A 17,732-nucleotide genomic window follows, 5' to 3' on the forward strand; every position below is an offset into this window, starting at 1 on the left:
AGACTAACACGGCTCCTTCTCTGTTACTATTCCCCACATTATTTGTTCTCCCTCACTTCTCTAACCCTGGCAAATGCCCAAAGCAGAGAAGACATGAATGACTCCCTTAACCTCAGGCCTGGCCTGAAGTGGGATGTGGCAGGGAGCTGCACCTGTGATGTAGGACAAGTTTGTCTGTTTCCAAAGCGGCCAGCTAGGTACCTTTCATCAGTGCTAAATGTGTCTGCACAGTGCCATCATAGGCAAAAGCAATGGCACAGAGAACTCAAGGGAAGAAACTCCCTGATCCCATCCTCCCCTTCCATACCTCTTCCCAAACCCTCTCCATTCAGGCTTTGAGGCTGTAACAATAAGCATACCAGTAGCATAACATAGAAACATGCACCCCCTCCAGCTGGAGCCAGGGGACCTCCACATCTTACCAGTCTCCTACTGTCTGTGTTTCCAGTGGATCTTTTTCTCTAACATACATTTACCAACCACAAAGATCCTAACTTTCAGCTCTTTCCCGTGGGTATCCACCCCGTTGCCTTTCCCATCCACCTGAGTCTGATGCAAGCGCCTCCAGACACACTTCAAAATGTATTTGATTCTCAGACACCGCCCAGCCCCTTCTGCACACAATCACCACAGGAGCTTCTTCCCATTGACTTTTGGGGGGGATGAGGCAGAATAAACTGCACTGCCTTTAACCCTGTGCCTACCTGAAGGCTCTGTGTCTGGAGCCCGCAATGCAATGTCTCAACACTGAAGAATTCCTGAGGGCTCACCTTGATGCCCTAGATGCTGAGATCTCCTGAGAGAAGCATTTCCAGATAATAAAGCAAAACGTTAGGAATGTACCCAAGGGTACCTGAGCATCATAGCTCAGGTCCCAGGGAGAACCATTCCACCCATTATTATTTATATCTGTATTATAGAAGCACCCATGGGTCCCAACTGAGGTCAAGGACCTATTATGAAGGTTACTATAGACAGAGACAGTTCCTGCCCTACATAGACTATAGTCTAAACAGTTAAGACAAAGGAAGGATTGTTATCCCCATTTTACAGGTAGGAAATTGAGGTGGGGGGGATAGTACAAGAGGCAATGGACTTAAATTGCAGCAGGGGAGGTTCAGGTTGGACATTAGGAAAAAGTTCCTAACTGTCAGGGTGATCAAACACTGGAACAAATTGCCAAGGGAGGTGGTAGAATCTCCATCACTGGAGATATTTAAGAAGAGGTTAGATAAATGGATGGTCTAGAAAGTGCTTGGTCCTGCCATGAGGGCAGGGGGCTGGAATCGATGGCCTCTCGAGGTCCCTTCCAGTCCTACTCTTCTATGTTTCCATGATTCTATGAAGTGATTTACGCCAGATGGCATTCTGTTTCCCTCCCCTGAAACAGAAGCTACCCACAAGCAACCAGATAAGTCGCCTGCCATAGATGCTACACTATGCCATCACAGGCAGACCTACACTGTCTCTACTGCGCACACCAGCCACAGGAAGCAGGGAGTCCGAAACAGAGAATTGAAAACAGAGTTCCTACTGCGGTACTTCTAGAACCATCCTTCATCTCTGAGGGCTTATCTGCACAAGCTCGATCTCCCAAGGGTCCATTTAATGAGTCTAGTAAGAGCCCACTAATCAATCGCTGATGGCACCCCCCACCATGCCTAAGCCTGTATTCCACCTGGTCGTTAGGAGTACAGAAACAGATGGGAGAGTTTCTCCCATGGACCTCTCACAGTGAGGACGCTGCAGAAATTCAACCTAGGGCACCCCGACTCCTGATACACTATTCTCTCAGCTGCAGTTGCGTAGTTTAGGTCAATCGTCTCCAGCAGCGAAGACCTGGCCTAAATAAAAACTCATCCTAGAACAAATACCAACACCCAAAATGACAATAAAAAACACCGAAAGGCAATCAAGCTGTTTGACCCATTTCCTAAGCGGAGAACTTAGAAACCTCAACATCTACATCTGTGCACACAATTTTGCATATACAATCATTTGCATATGCAACAACGTGAAAAAGGGGCAACACTGTGGTTCCTTAAAAACATGCCCCTTTATGCCTAAGTTCAGGATACATTTAATAGAATGTTGCCTAAAAGTTAGGTCAGCACGCGGAAGTCTAGCTCTGTGCACCACTGATTCACTGGGTTTCCTTAGGCAAGTTACTTCATCTCCTGGAACCAAATTCATTGTGACACTGTGTTCCAGCTAATCCCCATCTCCCCGCCAATTTCCCACCCAGAACAGGAAGGAAAATCCCAAGGAAAAGTCTGTCTGAAACAAACAACAGTACAATATATGGGAGAGGGAAGGTACCAACCGTAACCAGCGATTACATTTACCTACTGGGCTCCTTGTGGGCTTTATAAACCCACATCTGTGGCTGGATGAAAATTCTCACAATAATCCCCCAAGGCTTGTGTGTCCCTCTTTCACTTACTCATGCACCAGGTGAAGCTTCCTCTGGAGTGTTACATTCTTATTCATAGACTCCAGGGCCAGAAGGGGACAACTGTGGTCATTGCTCCCCAGCTGATACTTGTGATCAGCCAGCTATGCTGACCTCGTGCATAACCTAGACCATGGCACTGCCACAGAAGAACCCTCAGGGCAGAGCTGCTAGACTAGAGCTTGATTTTCAAATGGTCAGAGATGGAGCCTCCACCAGGGTTGCTATGACTGAACATAAGTCCCCTGGTACAAATGTCACAGGTGTCTTTACGAAGTCCCAACCAAAACATTCCCCCACACCAACCACCCACCACCCCCAAGCCATTTCCAAATACCAGAGATCGCCCCTGGAGGCCAGCCACAGGACCCCAGTCAACAGCCACCAGCCCCTAACCAAAACAGCCTCAAACAGTCCCCCAACCCGCTCAGCACTGCCACCCAACATGGACTCTGCCCTCCTCCCGCCTACCCCTGGCAGACCTCAGACCAGCAGCTGCTGGATGCTGAGTCCAATCTCAAATCTGCTCCCCAGCGGTCCTCTGCCCAGCCCGGCCCCTTCCCGCCCCGCAGCCCGGCTCCTCCCATCCCCAGTGGGAGCTCTACCCCCCAGCGCTCCTACGCCGGGCTCCCCCCATCCCCGGCCCGGCTCTGCCCCCCAGCGGTCCCGTGCCGGGCTCCCCCCATCTCCGGCCCGGCTCTGCCCCCCAGCGCTCGCGTGCCGGGCTCCCCCCATCCCCGGCCCGGCTCTGCCCCCCAGCGGTCCCGTGCCGGGCTCCCCCCATCTCCGGCCCGGCTCTGCCCCCCAGCGGTCCCGTGCCGGGCTCCCCCCATCCCCGGCCCGGCTCTGCCCCCCAGCGGTCGCGTGCCGGGCTCCCCCCATCTCCGGCCCGGCTCTGCCCCCCAGCGGTCCCGTGCCGGGCTCCCCCCATCCCCGGCCCGGCTCTGCCCCCCAGAGGTCCCGTGCCCGGCTCCTGCCCCCCTAGCTTCCCCCCTGCCGCCCCCTTCTCCGCCCGGGTCCCCCCCACTCACTTGGGTGCAGAAAGTTTCGCTCCTGGAGACAAAGTTCGGCGGCCGCTGCCCCGCGCCGAGCCCAGCCCAGGCCCCGCTCCCGCTCCCGCTGCGCCCGGCTGCAGCCCGCGGCGGGACCCGGCGACACTTTTCCCGGGTCTCGGATCGGAAACTGGCAAAACCCCGCCGCTGCGTTAACCCTCCCCGCGCCGGGCCCTCTGCAGCGGCGGCAGCGGCGGCTGCGCGGCCCGGGCCGCCGGGGGGCGGGATCTGCGCGCCCCCACCCCGGGCCGCCCCCGCCCCGCCCCCGCCCTCGCGCGGCAGCCGCGGGAGCCCGCCAGGCCGGGGCCACCTTCCCAGGGAAGACGGGCGGCCGCAGCCCCCTGCCCGCCCCCAGCCCCCGGCTTTACCGCGGAGCTGCCCGAGCACGAGGCTGCTCAGGGGCGGACTGTGCCCTGCTATTGTCTGCTCCGTGCAGGCCTGGGCTGGACAAGGGCTCCGAAAACACAGGGAACGTGCTGCTTCCTCTAGGGCAGAAACCGTTCCTAGTGCGCAGATCGCCCCCCCCCCCCGCCCCCCGTGGGGCCCTGCCTACCCCCTAAGCTCTGCGGGGCCAGTTCTCCACAGCCCTGGGGCCACTGCAGAAATCCATGAACAATCACAGTGCAACTCAGAATGCCATTGTCTGCCGCCATGGCAGGCCCACACGCGGGCTACAGCCAGCCCTTCCAGGCCCTGGTCTCCCAAAGGCGCCTTAGATCTGGAAAAGGTGCCGAGAAAGGGCAATGCAATTATTGGGGGGGTATGGAACAGCTGACCTCAGAGGTGAGATTAAAAAGCCAGGGACTGTTCACCTGGGAGAAGAGTGAGGCAGGGTATAAAAGAGGTCTGCCAAACTACAGCTGGAGAAAGTGAAGATGGAACTGTTATTTGCCCCTTTACAGGCTGAAAACTCAGGGTTGCCCAATGAAGGCAATGGGTAACAAACAAACAAAGGAAGTACTGCTTCGAACAACACACCGTCAGCCAGGGGATGAGAACCCACTGCCAGGGGGTGTTACGAAATCCAAAAGTATAACTGGGTTCAAGAAGAATTAGGTAAATTCCTGGGGGATAGGTCCATCAGGGCTATTAACAAAGATAGTCAGGGATGCAACCCCATGACCTGGGTGTCCCTAAGCCTCTGCTTGCCAGAAGCCAAGACTGGACAACAGAGGATGGATCAGTTGAGGATTAGCTGTTCATTCCCCTCTGGGGCACCAGACATTGGCTACTGTCAGAAGACAGGATGCTGGGCTAGATGGACCTTTGGTCTGACCTAGGCTAGATCTATACTAGGGTAGAAAGTCGATTTCTGATACCCAATTCTAGCTACGCCATTAGCATAGCTAGAATCAAGGTATCAGAACTGACTCTCCTACCTAGTGTACTTCAGGTTGATGTCCGAGGCCCGAGAGATTGATTTTGCTGCATCTTAACCCAGGCAACAAAAGCAAACTCCTGAAGCCACAGTTGATCATCCAGTCAGTATAGATTCACCCCTAGTGTGGCTGTTCTTATGTCCTAAATGTTAAACAACAAAAACATTGCAGTCAAAATAAAGAGCCACTCATCCCACTATGGCCAGCTGGAATAAAAGGGTCTGGCAAACCCCCTAACCTTCAGGTCAACCAGGCTACACAGGCTAGAGACGTACTTCCCTCTTCAGCACTCCACATATACAGCAGCTGAGAATTTCAAAGCAGCATTTGAACATTAATGAAGCTTCACAACAAATCCAAACCCCTCAGGACATGCTAAGCAGGGGTTACCAATGTTTTACAAAGGGCCAGAGACAGACCCACAATATGCCCAGTTTCTGCCCTGGACAGGGCATCAGAGTGCATTTGGGATTTGATGCCTAAAGTCTATTTGCCATTAGTTTCTGTTCTTGATTCACCAGCAAGATGATACAAACCTGTAAGAGTCAGGAATATTGTTATCCCTATTTCACAGAAGAGAAGTGATTTAGCCAAGATAACACAGAAATCCATGCAGAACTTGGACTCCAGCTCTGAGACCTTTTTTTCACTTAGTGCAAAAGACAGAGATGAAAAATGCATGTGAATAAAGGAAAAATTCCAAAAACCTAGTTCTGGAGAAGCCTTCTGAACACTGAAGGTTGCCATTTCAATGAAGAAAAAGCCACCTAAACCTATGACTAATTTTCTGTCTGCTGGGAAGATTAAAAATAGGCAAATAGGTTTTGTTTTTTGTTTGTTTTCCAAAATTGGGAAACAAAATGTTTTAATGAGTCAAACTCCTGAGCTATTCTAGGCCATGGGTCAGAGCAGCAGAAGTAGTGATTACGGCCAAACCACATTCTCCCACCTACAAAGCCACACAGATACTGCTCTTCCACTGAAATGTATTATGTTTCTTTCTTCCCCAATGACTTTCCATCTCTCTCAGATCTTATTGGAAAATTCCTCTTTTCACATCCCCCCGCCCCCCCGTCTGTGACTATTTAACTCAGGGAACGCATTTGGGGGAAATATTGTTTAGGAAAGCTGCATTGTACTGCTTGTACTGCATTGTACAAGCTGCATTGTACTGAATTATAAAGTAAACACTCACAAGCAGCCTTCCCCACCCTCACAGAATCACAGGGCTGGAAGGGACCTCAGGAGGTCATCTAGTCCAGCCCCCTGCTTCAAGCAGGATCAACCCCCACTAAGTCATCTCAGCCAGGACCTTGTCCAGCCGGGACTTAAAAACCTCAAGGGATGGAGAATCCACCACCTCTCTAGGCAACGTATTCCAATGCTTCACCATCCGCCTGGTGAAGTATATTTTCCTACTATCTAACCTACACCTCTCCCTTTTCAACTTCAGACCATTACTCCTTGTTCTGCCATCTGACACCACTAAGAACAGTTTCTCACCCTTCTTTTTAGAGCTCCCCTTCAGGAAGTTGAAGGCTGCTATTAAATCACCCCTCAGTCTTCTCTTCTGTAAACTAAACAAGCACAAATCCCTCAGCCTCTCCTCATAGGTCTTGTGCTCCAGCCCCTTAATCATTTTTGTTGCCCTTCGCTGAACCTGCTCCAGCAAATCCACATCCTTTTTATACTGGGGGGCCCAAAACTGGACACAATATTCCAGATGTGGCCTCACCAGTGCCGAATAAAGAGGAATAACTACTTCTCTAGATCTGCTCGAAATGCTCCTCCTAATGCACTCTAGTATGCTGTTAGCCTTCTTGGCTACAAGGGCACACTGTTTACTCATATCCAGCCTTTCATACACCATAACCCCTAGGTCCCTTTCCATCGTACTGCTGCTGAGCCAGTCGTCCCCAGCCTGTAACAATGCTTGGTCCCCAGGTGCAGGACTCTACACTTCTCCTTATTGAACCGCATCAGATTTCGTTTGTCCCAGTCCTCCAATTTATCCCGGTCCCTCTGGATTCTCTCTCTACCCTCCAACGAATCTACCTCTCCCCCTAGTTTTGTGTCATCCGCAAACTTGCTGAGGGTGCAATCCAGTCCTTCATCCAGGTCATTAATAAAGATGTTGAATAACACCAGTCCCAGAACCAAGCCTTGCGGCACTCTGCTTGAAACAGACCGCCATCCAGATATTGAGCCACTGACCACTACCCGTTGGGCCCGACCATCAAGCCAGCTTTCTATCCATCTTATAGTCCAAGGATCCAATCCATATTTCCTTAACTTATGGACAAGAATGTTGTGGGAGACCATATCAAAAGCCTTGCTGAAGTCAAGGTATATCACATCCACTGACTTCCCCATGTCCACAGAGCTTGTTACCTCATCATAGAAGCTAATCAGATTGGTCAGGCAGGACTTGCCCCTGGTGAATCCACGTTGGCTACTTTTGATCGCTTTCCCCTCTTCCAAGTGCTCCAAAACGGATTCCTTGAGGATTCCCTCCATTATTTTCTCAGGGATTGAGGTAAGGCTGACAGGTCTATAGTTCCCTGGATTGTCCTTCTTTCCTTTTTTAAAGATGGGCACTATGTTTGCCTTCTTCCAGTCATCCGGTATCTCCCCTGCTCTCCAAGAGTCTTCAAGGATAATGACCAAAGGGTCAGCAATGACCTCTGCCAATTCCCCCAGTACCCTGGGGTGCATTAAATCCAGACCCAGGGACTTGTGCACGTCTAGTTTTCCTAGATAGCTCAGAACTTGTTCCTTCCCCCCCAGATGACTGCCCTCCTCCTTCCCACACTGCATCGTCTAGGACCGTCATGTGGAAGTTGACTTTGTCTGTGACGACTGAGGCAAAAAAAGCATTGAGTACTTCAGCTTTTCCTGCATCATCTGTCACTAGGTTACCTCCCTCATCCAGTAATGGCCCCACACCTCTGATAACCTATTTATTGTTCACATGCCCGTAGAAACCCTTCTTGTTACTCTTCACATCCCTTGCCACCTGCAGTTCCAATTGTGCTTTCGTTTTCCTGATAACTGCCCGGCATTCTCCAGCCGTATGTTTATACTCCTCCTTCGTCAACTGTCCACGTTTCCGTTTCTTGTGTGCATCCTTTTTGAATTTACGCTGACTAAGGATTTCCCTGTTAAGCCAAGCTGGTTGCCCACCATGTTTCCATTTCTTACTATGCAGTGGGATGGTTTGTTCCTGTGCCTTCAGTAAGACTTCTTTAAAAAACTGCCAGTTCTCTTCAACTCTTTTCCCCTTCATCTTCATTTCCCAAGGGATCCTGCTCATCCGTTCTCTCAGGGAATCAAAGTCTGCTCTTCTGAAATCAAGGGTCTGAAATCAAGGGTCTCACCTTTCTTACTTTTGTCCAGATCATGAGATCGTAACCCAGGTTCCCTCCCACTTCTATTTCTTCTATTAGTTCTTCCCTGTTTGGGAGCAGCAGGTCAAGCTGCGCACAGCCCCTGGTTGGTTCCTTCAGCACTTGTACCAAGAAGTTATCCCCAACATTCTCCAAAAACTTCCTGGATTGTCTGTGTGCTGCTGTATTGGTCTCCCAACAAATGTCCGGACGATTAAAGTCTCCCATGAGAACCAGGGCCTGTGATTTGGAAGCTTCACTTAGCTGCCTGAAGAAAGTCTCATCTGTCTCATCTCCCTGATCTGGTGGCCTATAACAGACACCAACTACAACATCACCTCTGTTACTTCCGCCTCTGAGCTTAACCCAAAGACACTCAACTGGATTTTCTCCTTCCTCATACTGGAGCTCTGAGCAATCACACTGCTCCCTCACACAGAGCGCAACTCCTCCTCCTTTTCTCCTGTCTGTCCTTCCTAAACAGTTTATAACCTTCCATGACCGTGCTCCAGTTATGCGAATCGTCCCACCAAGTCTCCGTTATTCCAACCACCTCATACTTGTGTGACTGTGCCAGGGCCTCTAATTCTTCCTGTTTGTTCCCCAGGCTTCTGGCATTAGTGTACAAGCATCTTAGAGAAGGGGCCGATTGCCCCACTTTCTCCTCTTCACCCAGGAAACCCACTTGATTGTTCCCTCCTCCTTCCCCACTTACGTCAGGGCTTGTGTCACCTTCCCCCGACAAACCTAGTTTAAAGCCGTCCTCACTAGGTTTGCAAGCCTGCCCGCAAGATGCTCTTTCCTCTTTTAGTGAGGTGGATCCTGTCTCTTCTCAGCAATCCCTGTTCACGAAACAGAATCCCATGGTCAAAGAAGCCAAATCCTTCCCTGCTACACCACCTGCGCAACCCGCATTTACCGCTGTGATTCGACGATCCCTACGCAGACCCCTTCCTTCCACAGAGAGGATCGATGAGAAGACCACTTGTGCTCCATATTCCTCATCTGTGGGTGGCTAGTATCCTTGGCAGAGGAAGGCACTGCCTTCACAAACTGCATCTCCTCCCACTCCATGCTCCACCAGAGGCCCTGATTCAATTCTTACAGCCTGGTGGCTCAGGTGCGGGGGGAAGGGGCTTCCTGGTCATGGTCCGTTTGGAAGACACAGCCCAGGGAGGCTGAGGCTGTGCCTCTCCAATCTCTCTAGTGCTACACAGCCAGGGGAGGCTGGGGCTGCACTGCCCACCCAAACTCCGAAGCTCCAGGGGCAGGGGAGGCTGGGGTCTTGCTACCCACTGACTCTCTGGAACCCTGTGGCCAGGATAGCCTTGGACCATGCCACCTGCCAGCTCTGCAGAGCTCTGGTGGTGCAGGGACACTAGGACTGTGCTGTTCACAGAGCTCTGGGGCTGTAGGAGGCTGGGCCCACACTATCCTAACCTGGTAGCATGACCCTGGGATGGGGGTGAGGACCACCAACCATATTGGGGGAGCTGGACGGGGGCCAGCAATGGTTACTGTGGGTGGGGCCTCAGCTCTGATGGGCACAGAAGGAGCAGGGCCATAGCCAAAAGGGGCAGGACTGGGGGGAAGTGCGTTACCCAGCCATGAGCTCACCCACCGCCCATGCCCCCATCCATAGCAACAGTACTGGTGAAAATGTAAAGATGCTTTGAATCTATTTCTCAAGAGTAAAGGAAGTTTGTTTGCAGATTAGGAGGAGAAAGGACATGCTTTTTGAAAGGACTTGTTGATTAATCCTTCAGCGTGAGTTCCAATATGCTTGGTTCATTAATTCAGCCACTCCTGCGAGATAATCATGCAACTTGTTCCAGGCAGAGGGACCTCAGTGCCATGTGCTCTCCAGCACTGCTCCACAGTCTGAACCCAAGAGTCCAAGTGCATTGCTTCACACAGGGCCCTGGATCCTTCTAACTGGAAGAAGCTGTAGGCCAGGGGCCTCGGAGCTGAGCTTCCATGCACATCCAGATCAAGGAAGTCGGGAAAGTAGAATACTGTTTGCACAGACAGTCTCCCACCATTCACGCAGAGTGTGTTCTCACCCTCTCCTCACTTTAAAAATGTGGAGCTCATTGATTCCCAGCTGCAAGAGGCACAACCACTGCCACAAAATTACATGGAATCCGAGTCGAGAACATCCATTTGGATCAAAAGGGACGTGTCCTCAATTGTCTCAGCAGCTGCAGTCTAGTAAGCATGCACCAGACCTCCCCAGAGCAGCAGACACAAAACCTGCAGACATCCACTCCTACAATAATCTTGAAATACCTGTCAAGATTCATAGGTCCCACCCATGGCTATCACAACATGCGGCGTACTTTGTGCAGTGCACTAAATGCCCCAATAACAGCCAGGTGGGTGAAACCAGACAATCACTATGCACTTGCATAGACTCACACAGGACAATGACAAAAGGCAAAGGCACCCTATCGCAGGGGGCAGCAACCAAAATAGCGAGAAGAGCCATTTTTTCCAATTTGGTAAAAAAAAACAAAAAACCAGTGACTCAAGAGCTGCGGTGCCTGTGAACACGAGATGGTCCTTAATACATAACATCAAACCAGGCTTGTTGTAACCTCGACTTGAAAAGCAGCGCACACACAACAATTTGTAATGCCATACATGTTTACTGCAGGACATTCACCAACTTTTTACATACTCTATTTTCTCACGCTTGACACGTGTTTTTACCACTATCTTCCTCACTCACTCCCCAACCTTCTCTCTCTCTGGAGGACGGGAATTATCTAGGGTTTCAATATCACATATTGTTTTCTATTTAGATATGATTTTTTCATTTGGGGGCTTTTAGACATTAACCGTTTATCTAAAATAATCAGGGTTGGGGTTTTTTTTTGTTTTTTTTGTTTTTACTTTGCAATTATAGTGTTGGGAGCTACAAAGAAGTCCTTCAAGAGCCACAGTTTGCAGACCCCTCCCCTATCACCTGTGGGTGAACCCTTTTCACAAAATGGTCCCTCTCTGTCTGACCTATCCGTCCTCAGCCTCACAGAAAACCTGCACAACACTTGTAGAAGATGAGCCAGGGAGTTTAAATTCAGAGTTCTGCTAGACTCTAAAAGTCATGGCCCCAACAGGGATGCTGGATTTATGGCTCATTACAACCATCTGTAACCTTGTGTCTAGAGCCCTGTGTGGATACAAAATTTGTATCTGCGTCAGTATCTGCAAAAATGATAAGCGAATATCCACAAATATCCACAGGGTTATAGACACAAAATCTGTATCCACATCCATATCTGCAAAATTGTCCATGGATTTGCTCGGCTCTCCTTCTAACCCCTACTTTTTGTCCTATGACTGCAGAGATGTTAACAGGCCAGGCCACTTCTCTTTGAACGGTCCCTTAAAATAAATGGCACATATCTTAAACCAAAACAAACAAGCAGTTATGTATCAGAGCGCTGTGTTAATCTGTGTCTTAGAGAACAGCAAGAAGTCCTGTGGCACCTTATAGACTAACAGATGTTTTGGAGCATAAGCTTTCATGGGAGAATACCTGCTTCATCAGATCTGAAGGTCTTCGCCCACAAAAGCTTATGCTCCAAAATATCTGTTAGTCTATAAGGTGCCACAGGACTTCTTGTTGTTCAAGCAGCCATGTAACACTTTAAAGACTAACAAAATAATTTATTAGGTGATGAGCTTTCGTGGGACAGATCTATAGTCTTACCAGAACAGACTCAATATATACAGCACAGAGATCCAAAAATTGTTATCAAGGTTGACAAATCTTTGCTTTATATGTTGACAAGTTTTATATATTAATAAATTATTATGTTAGTCTTTAAAGTGCTACATGACTGCTTTTTTGTTTTGATAGAATACAGACTAACACTGTGCCTGCTCTGTTACTATATCTTAAACCAGTGCACACTGTTGTGCCCTGAAAACTGTCCAAGTGTGCCATGAAATTTCATCAGTTTCCCCTTGTTGTGTCTCTCTGCTACACACACCTCCTAGAACTGGAAGGGACCTTGGGAGGTCATCTAGTCCAGTCCCCTGCCCTCTTGGCAGGATGAAGCACCATCACTGACATCTATTTGCCCCAGTCCTTAAATGGCCTCCTCAAGTACTGAGCTCATAACCCTGGGTTTAGCAGGCTAACACTGAAACCACTGAGCTGTCCCTCCCCCTAAATATGGAGGTACACATCTCATAGTGGTGATCATTGAGTCCACCCCTTTGGCAGGGCAACCAAGCACCACCCCTTTTTTAATTGATTTGCATGAGATCCTGACCTAACTAGCCCCCTCAAGGATTGAGCTCATAACCCTGGGTTTAGCAGGCCAATACTCAAACCACTGAGCTATCTGCAGAGAGAAATTGATGGTTCTGCACCAGCAGGGGCTCAGGCACCAAGCCTGCCTGAGTCCCAGCAGGCACAGGGTTTGTCAATTACCCGCACCACCCTCCAACCCCGTGTGGAAATGCCGATACTGCAGGACCCCATTCCTGCCAGAAGGCAGCTGAAATGCTGCTTTCCTACCACAATGAGCTCGTGGGAATCCCGCCCCCACTCCCTGCTGTAGCCACAGGGAAGGAATGGAGGGTGAGAGCATGTTGGAGCTCCCACACCGTTTAAATGCCACGTCCTAGCTCCAATGGGCTGGCAGGGAGAGGAGCTGCTTTCAGCTCCTCGTTTACACGTTTACTCAACTCATTTACTCAGCATCGCGAGCATGGCGCTGAACAGATTTTGAAAATGTGCCTGTGCTCGCTGCTTAAGATGGTTTATTCTGTGGTGGATTTGACACATTAACACATTTGATCCTCCTTTAGCTGATTGTCTGCACTACTATGTTGCGAACCTCTCTAGTAAGACTGTTACCATAGTAAATGTGTGTAGATATGATGTTTATGAGCAATCGATTCAGCTGAAGGAAGTGGGTGTACCACGGAATCGTTTGTCTCATTGAAGTGTGCCACGTTACTGCAAAGGTTGGGAAACGCTGTCCTAAACAATCAGTTCCACCTTCTATTTAGCTGTGACGCTCAGAGTACCTTTCCCAGCCCCTGAAGAAGAGCTCTGTGGACCCTGGCAAGCTTGTCTCTTTTACCGTCAGAAATTAGTCCAGTAAAAGAGATTATATCATCCCATTTGCATCTCTAGTAATCATTTTTGTGCTTGTTACACATGGAAAGGCTGAAATCATTACTAGGGATGCTTGTTATTGCTGTATCCCACCTCTGCGCTGCATATGGCTTTCGTGTTTTATTTCTTACCCTGTGCAATGTGGCTCTTCATTCTCTGTAAACATTCACTCAGTCGGCAGCAGGCGAGATTCAGGTTATTCAGGTTCAGAGATTCCATTGCACTAACAGCACCTGTGCTGCTCCTTGTCTGCCCTTTTGTCCTCTTTCAAAACCCATCTTAATACTCTCCTTTGCTGCTATGCCCACCCTCAGGCTGCTGTGCTGAGACCACGGCTCATCCTGCTGGACCATATTACAGAACACTTGCAATGTAGGCCTGGAAGGGACCTCAAAAGGTCATTAATTCCAGTCCCTTTTGCTGAGGCAGAACCGAGTAAGCCACTGACAGGTGTTTGTTCAACCACTTCTTGTGGGGGGTGTACCACCTCCCTTGGAAACCTATTTCAGATCTGAAGTATCCTCCTAGGTAGAAAGATTTTCTAAATCTAACCTGAATCTCTCTTGCTGCAAACTGAGTGAATGTTTACAATGAATGAAGAGCCAAATTGCACAGGGTAAGAAATAAAATACGTAAGCCATCTGCAGCGCAGAGGTGGGTACAGCAATAACAAGCACAAAATTTGGTTAAAACGAAAAAGCAGTCATGTAGCACTTTAAAGACGAACAAAATAATTTAAGTGATGAGCTTTAGTGGGACAGATCCACTTGGTTAACAATTATACATCATAACCTGCCTTGCCCAGATATTCTTAACCTGCCTTCAGTGGAAACAAAGAACAATTGTTCCCCCATCCTTTTTATAAAAGCCCTTAATGTATTGGAAAACAATCAGGTCCCTTGGAGTATAAGTATGCTTCTGCTATTGTATAAGTGCTAATTGCATGCATGTTTGCTAAACTAATTATCTTCCTTTTAAATAAAGTTTGTTTGAGTCATTCTAAGTGTCACCTACATGTTCTCTCCTAAATAATTTTTCTATCAAAACAAAAAGGCAGTCCAGTTTGTTTTGATAGAATATAGAGTAACACGGCTATCTCTCTGTTACTAAATCATTTTTCTGTAACTGACCTGAAGGCTCAAACCCAAAAACTAAGCTGGTTTTATAGCACCCTTCTCTTTAACAACTGCCTATTAATAGGGAACATGCCAACATAAAGGCTGAAAAAAGGTTACGTCCACTCAGACTCCTTCAGATTAAACATGCCAAATTTTTTTAACTTTCCTCATCAGTCAGGTTTTCTAACCCTTTTATCAGTTTTGCTACTCACTGACAGACTCACCAATTTATCCACATCTTCCCCAAAGTATGGCACCTGGAGCTGGATGCAGAATTGTAGACGAGGCATCACTGGTGCCGAGTAGAGCAGGAAAATTGCTCCTGTGTCTTACTTACAACTTTCCCATTAATAAACCCTAACATTATATTAAACTGTTTCACAATTACATCATATGTAATCTAGCCACTATAAGCCCCGATCTTTTTCAGCAGAACTACAGGTTGCACTTCCCTGGTTTGACACACTTGGGATCTGAGCAGTCCCAGATGAGGGATTTTATTGGACCAGGGTGGTTAATGTCCTTGGGGCTCCCCAGCCACTTCCCCGACACTGCCTGCAGCCCCCCAGTCCGGGATGCTGGCCTGCAGGTACCAGCTTTCCAGCCCCAGCTGCAATTTCCTTGTTTTGGCAGCTGCAACCTCACCATGCCCCAGCCACTTCCTGGCCAGCTTCCTGGCCCTGGTTACCTGCTCAGCATACCCAAATCACCTTCCTGCTGGCTACCCAGTCACTGTAGCTACCCAGCTCCATGATTTCCTGGCCAGCTTCCCACTGGCTCCCAGGCCTTGCAGCTTTCCAGCCCCATGGCTCCCACTCTGGGTCCCCAGCCCAACTGCTCCCCAGCTGGCTCCCCAGCCACAGGGGCTTCACTGCTCACCACTGGCTCTCCATGCACCAGGCCAATGGCTTCTGCTCCCCAGCTTCCCTCCTCCTCCTGTGGGGGCTTGACAAAGGCCCCAGCAGGGGCTCTGGCCCCAGCCCCGCACTCTAGCAGGGGGCTTTGCCCTCCTCCCCCATGCTGCAACAAGGCCTGTGAGGGCTACAGATCTGGCCCTGGCCACTGCTGTGGCCCCAGCCACTGCTCCCATGATGCAGGTCTGGACTCAAACCCCGGACTGACTCTCTGGTCCTGCAACATCCGTGGTCATGCCAGACCACAGATGTTTCCAGGCAAGAGAATATCCGATTTAAGTGGCTGGACCTGTACCACCTAGCATTATTACTCCCCATTTTGCAACAGTACATTTGACTTTTTCCCTTCCCAAGGGTCCACCTTTGCATTCGTCTTTATTGAATTTCATCTTGTTGATTTCAGACAAATTCTCTAATTTTCAATTTCATTTTCAATTCTAAAATCTAGTTTTCCACACTGCTAGTAAACCCAGCCCCCTTGGTGGCTGTGAGAGGGTGTGCCATATTCTTTATGGCTATGTCTACATGTGCTGCTTCTGCTGACAGACTTCGCTCTTGGCAGAGGTACCTCGACAAAACATCTGTAGACAGAGAGCGTCCACACGTACAACGGGCTTGTCGCTCTGTCAACAGAGGGTATCTATACCACACCCAGATCTCTAGACAGATGGAGACCTTTAACCCCGTAGGCACAGCGTGCATGGAGGGCAAGCCCTTCCAGGACTGCCAGCTGCATGCACCCTTAGAGCCCACCCACACCCCTGCCCCGGCCACAGTCCCTGCACATGTCCAGCCTTGCAGACCTCTGCTGGCACAGCCAAGCCCCGACAGGGACCACAGCCTCAGTCTCCAGAGCCCATTGATGAACCGTAAGCATGCCAGGGAAGCTCCCAAGCTGGCCCTGGAGCAAAGAGCAGCTGCTGCTCCCCTGCCTCTGATCATGATGGGGGTCTTCCATCAGATATGGGAGGACAACCCTGAGGAGGAGCCCACAGATAACAACCCCATGGCCCCAGTACCCTGGCAGCCCTCCCTGCACCAGGGGCCCCAACGAGTCTGGCGGTATGCCTTGCCCGGCCGCCATTGGGTCCTCCGGACACCTGGATGCACTGGGGCTGGTTGGCTGCCATCCCTCAGGGGCGCTGGTCAATCTTCCTCTGCTTCAGCCTCCTCCCTGGGCCTGCCTGAGTGCCCAGCGGGGCTGTGCTGGCACTCAGACACTGCAGCTGTGGAGAGAGATGACGAGAGGGCGAGTCCTTCTCACAGCACAACCCTTGGGTCCCATACCCTGGAGACTGCAGCTCCAAGCCGTGGGCTGAGGGACAGAGCTGTCCACAGGACACACGCCTGTGCCCTTGCAAGAGGAGCCCTGCTGCACAGCGTGCCTGTGCTGTCAGGCGAAGGGCCTGAGTGAGTTTCCCCAACCCCTGGAGGCATGTAGGGTTCCCAGCACAGGTGGTGGGGAGGCCTGGTGCTGCCAGGACCTCCCCGGAGCCCCACAACTTGCAAAAGGTGTGCACCACCATGCAGGGACCTTGGCGAGGGTGGCCTCCTGCCTCCCAGTGACTCAGGATTTCACAGGGCTCTCCTGTCAGGCTGGCAGTGGCCCACAGCTGCCCACTTTGTGGGTGATATGCACCAGCGTGGCCGAGCACATGAATGACAAGCTCTCAAAGGGCTTGTTCCCCCGTTCCCCAAGCCCAGGGGGATGTAACGGCCGGATGCTTACTGGATTTCCAGAGAACAGGTCCAGGGATGCCTGTGCAGAGCTGGTGGCACCGGGGGTGGTGGAGTCCAGCGCAATGACCAGCATGCCCTGGCTCAACTTGGCTACGTCTACACGTGCAGCCAACAACGTCTACACGTCCTCCAGGGCCGGCAACGTCGATGTTCAACTTCGACGTTGCTCAGCCCAACATCGAAATAGGCGCAGCGAGGGAATGTCTACACGCCAAAGTAGCACACATCGAAATAGGGATGCCAGGCACAGCTGCAGACAGGGTCAACGGGCGGACTAGCGCTTCCGGGTCAACAGCTAGCCGCTCCCTTAAAGGGCCCCTCCCACATACACTCAGCCTGCACAGCACGCGGTCTGAGGAGCCATATAGGCACACAGACCCCGGGCGCCGCAGTCATGGACCCCCAGCAGCAGCAGCAGCAGCTAGAGGTCCACCCAGCCCTCCCGGCAGGAGCAGGGCTTGCCCTGGCTCATGCCATGTGGGAGGCAGCTGACTACCTTCTTGCCCCAGGGGAGGAGATGCCCCCAGGGCAGCAGGGCTCAACCCCTACCCCTG

General features: G+C 50.6%; 1 protein-coding gene across 6 annotated transcripts in view; it reads right to left on the reverse strand.

The window, feature by feature from the left end:
* DNMT3B (DNA methyltransferase 3 beta) overlaps nucleotides 1–17,732 on the reverse strand; it is a 94,394-nt gene that overhangs the window by 43,800 nt on the left and 32,862 nt on the right. For 5 of the 6 annotated variants that reach the window (XM_075012221.1, XM_075012222.1, XM_075012216.1 and 2 more), the window contains exon 1: nucleotides 3,484–3,691. The exons of the other annotated variant lie outside the window; for it this stretch is intronic. The gene's annotated coding sequence lies outside the window, so the exon portion shown is untranslated. Of the gene's footprint in view, nucleotides 1–3,483; nucleotides 3,692–17,732 lie in introns of those variants that run through there. 6 annotated transcript variants of the gene reach the window in all.

The sequence above is a fragment of the Carettochelys insculpta genome, chromosome 17 (assembly GCF_033958435.1).
Source record: "Carettochelys insculpta isolate YL-2023 chromosome 17, ASM3395843v1, whole genome shotgun sequence".
In the NCBI taxonomy this organism is placed as follows: domain Eukaryota; kingdom Metazoa; phylum Chordata; order Testudines; family Carettochelyidae; genus Carettochelys; species Carettochelys insculpta.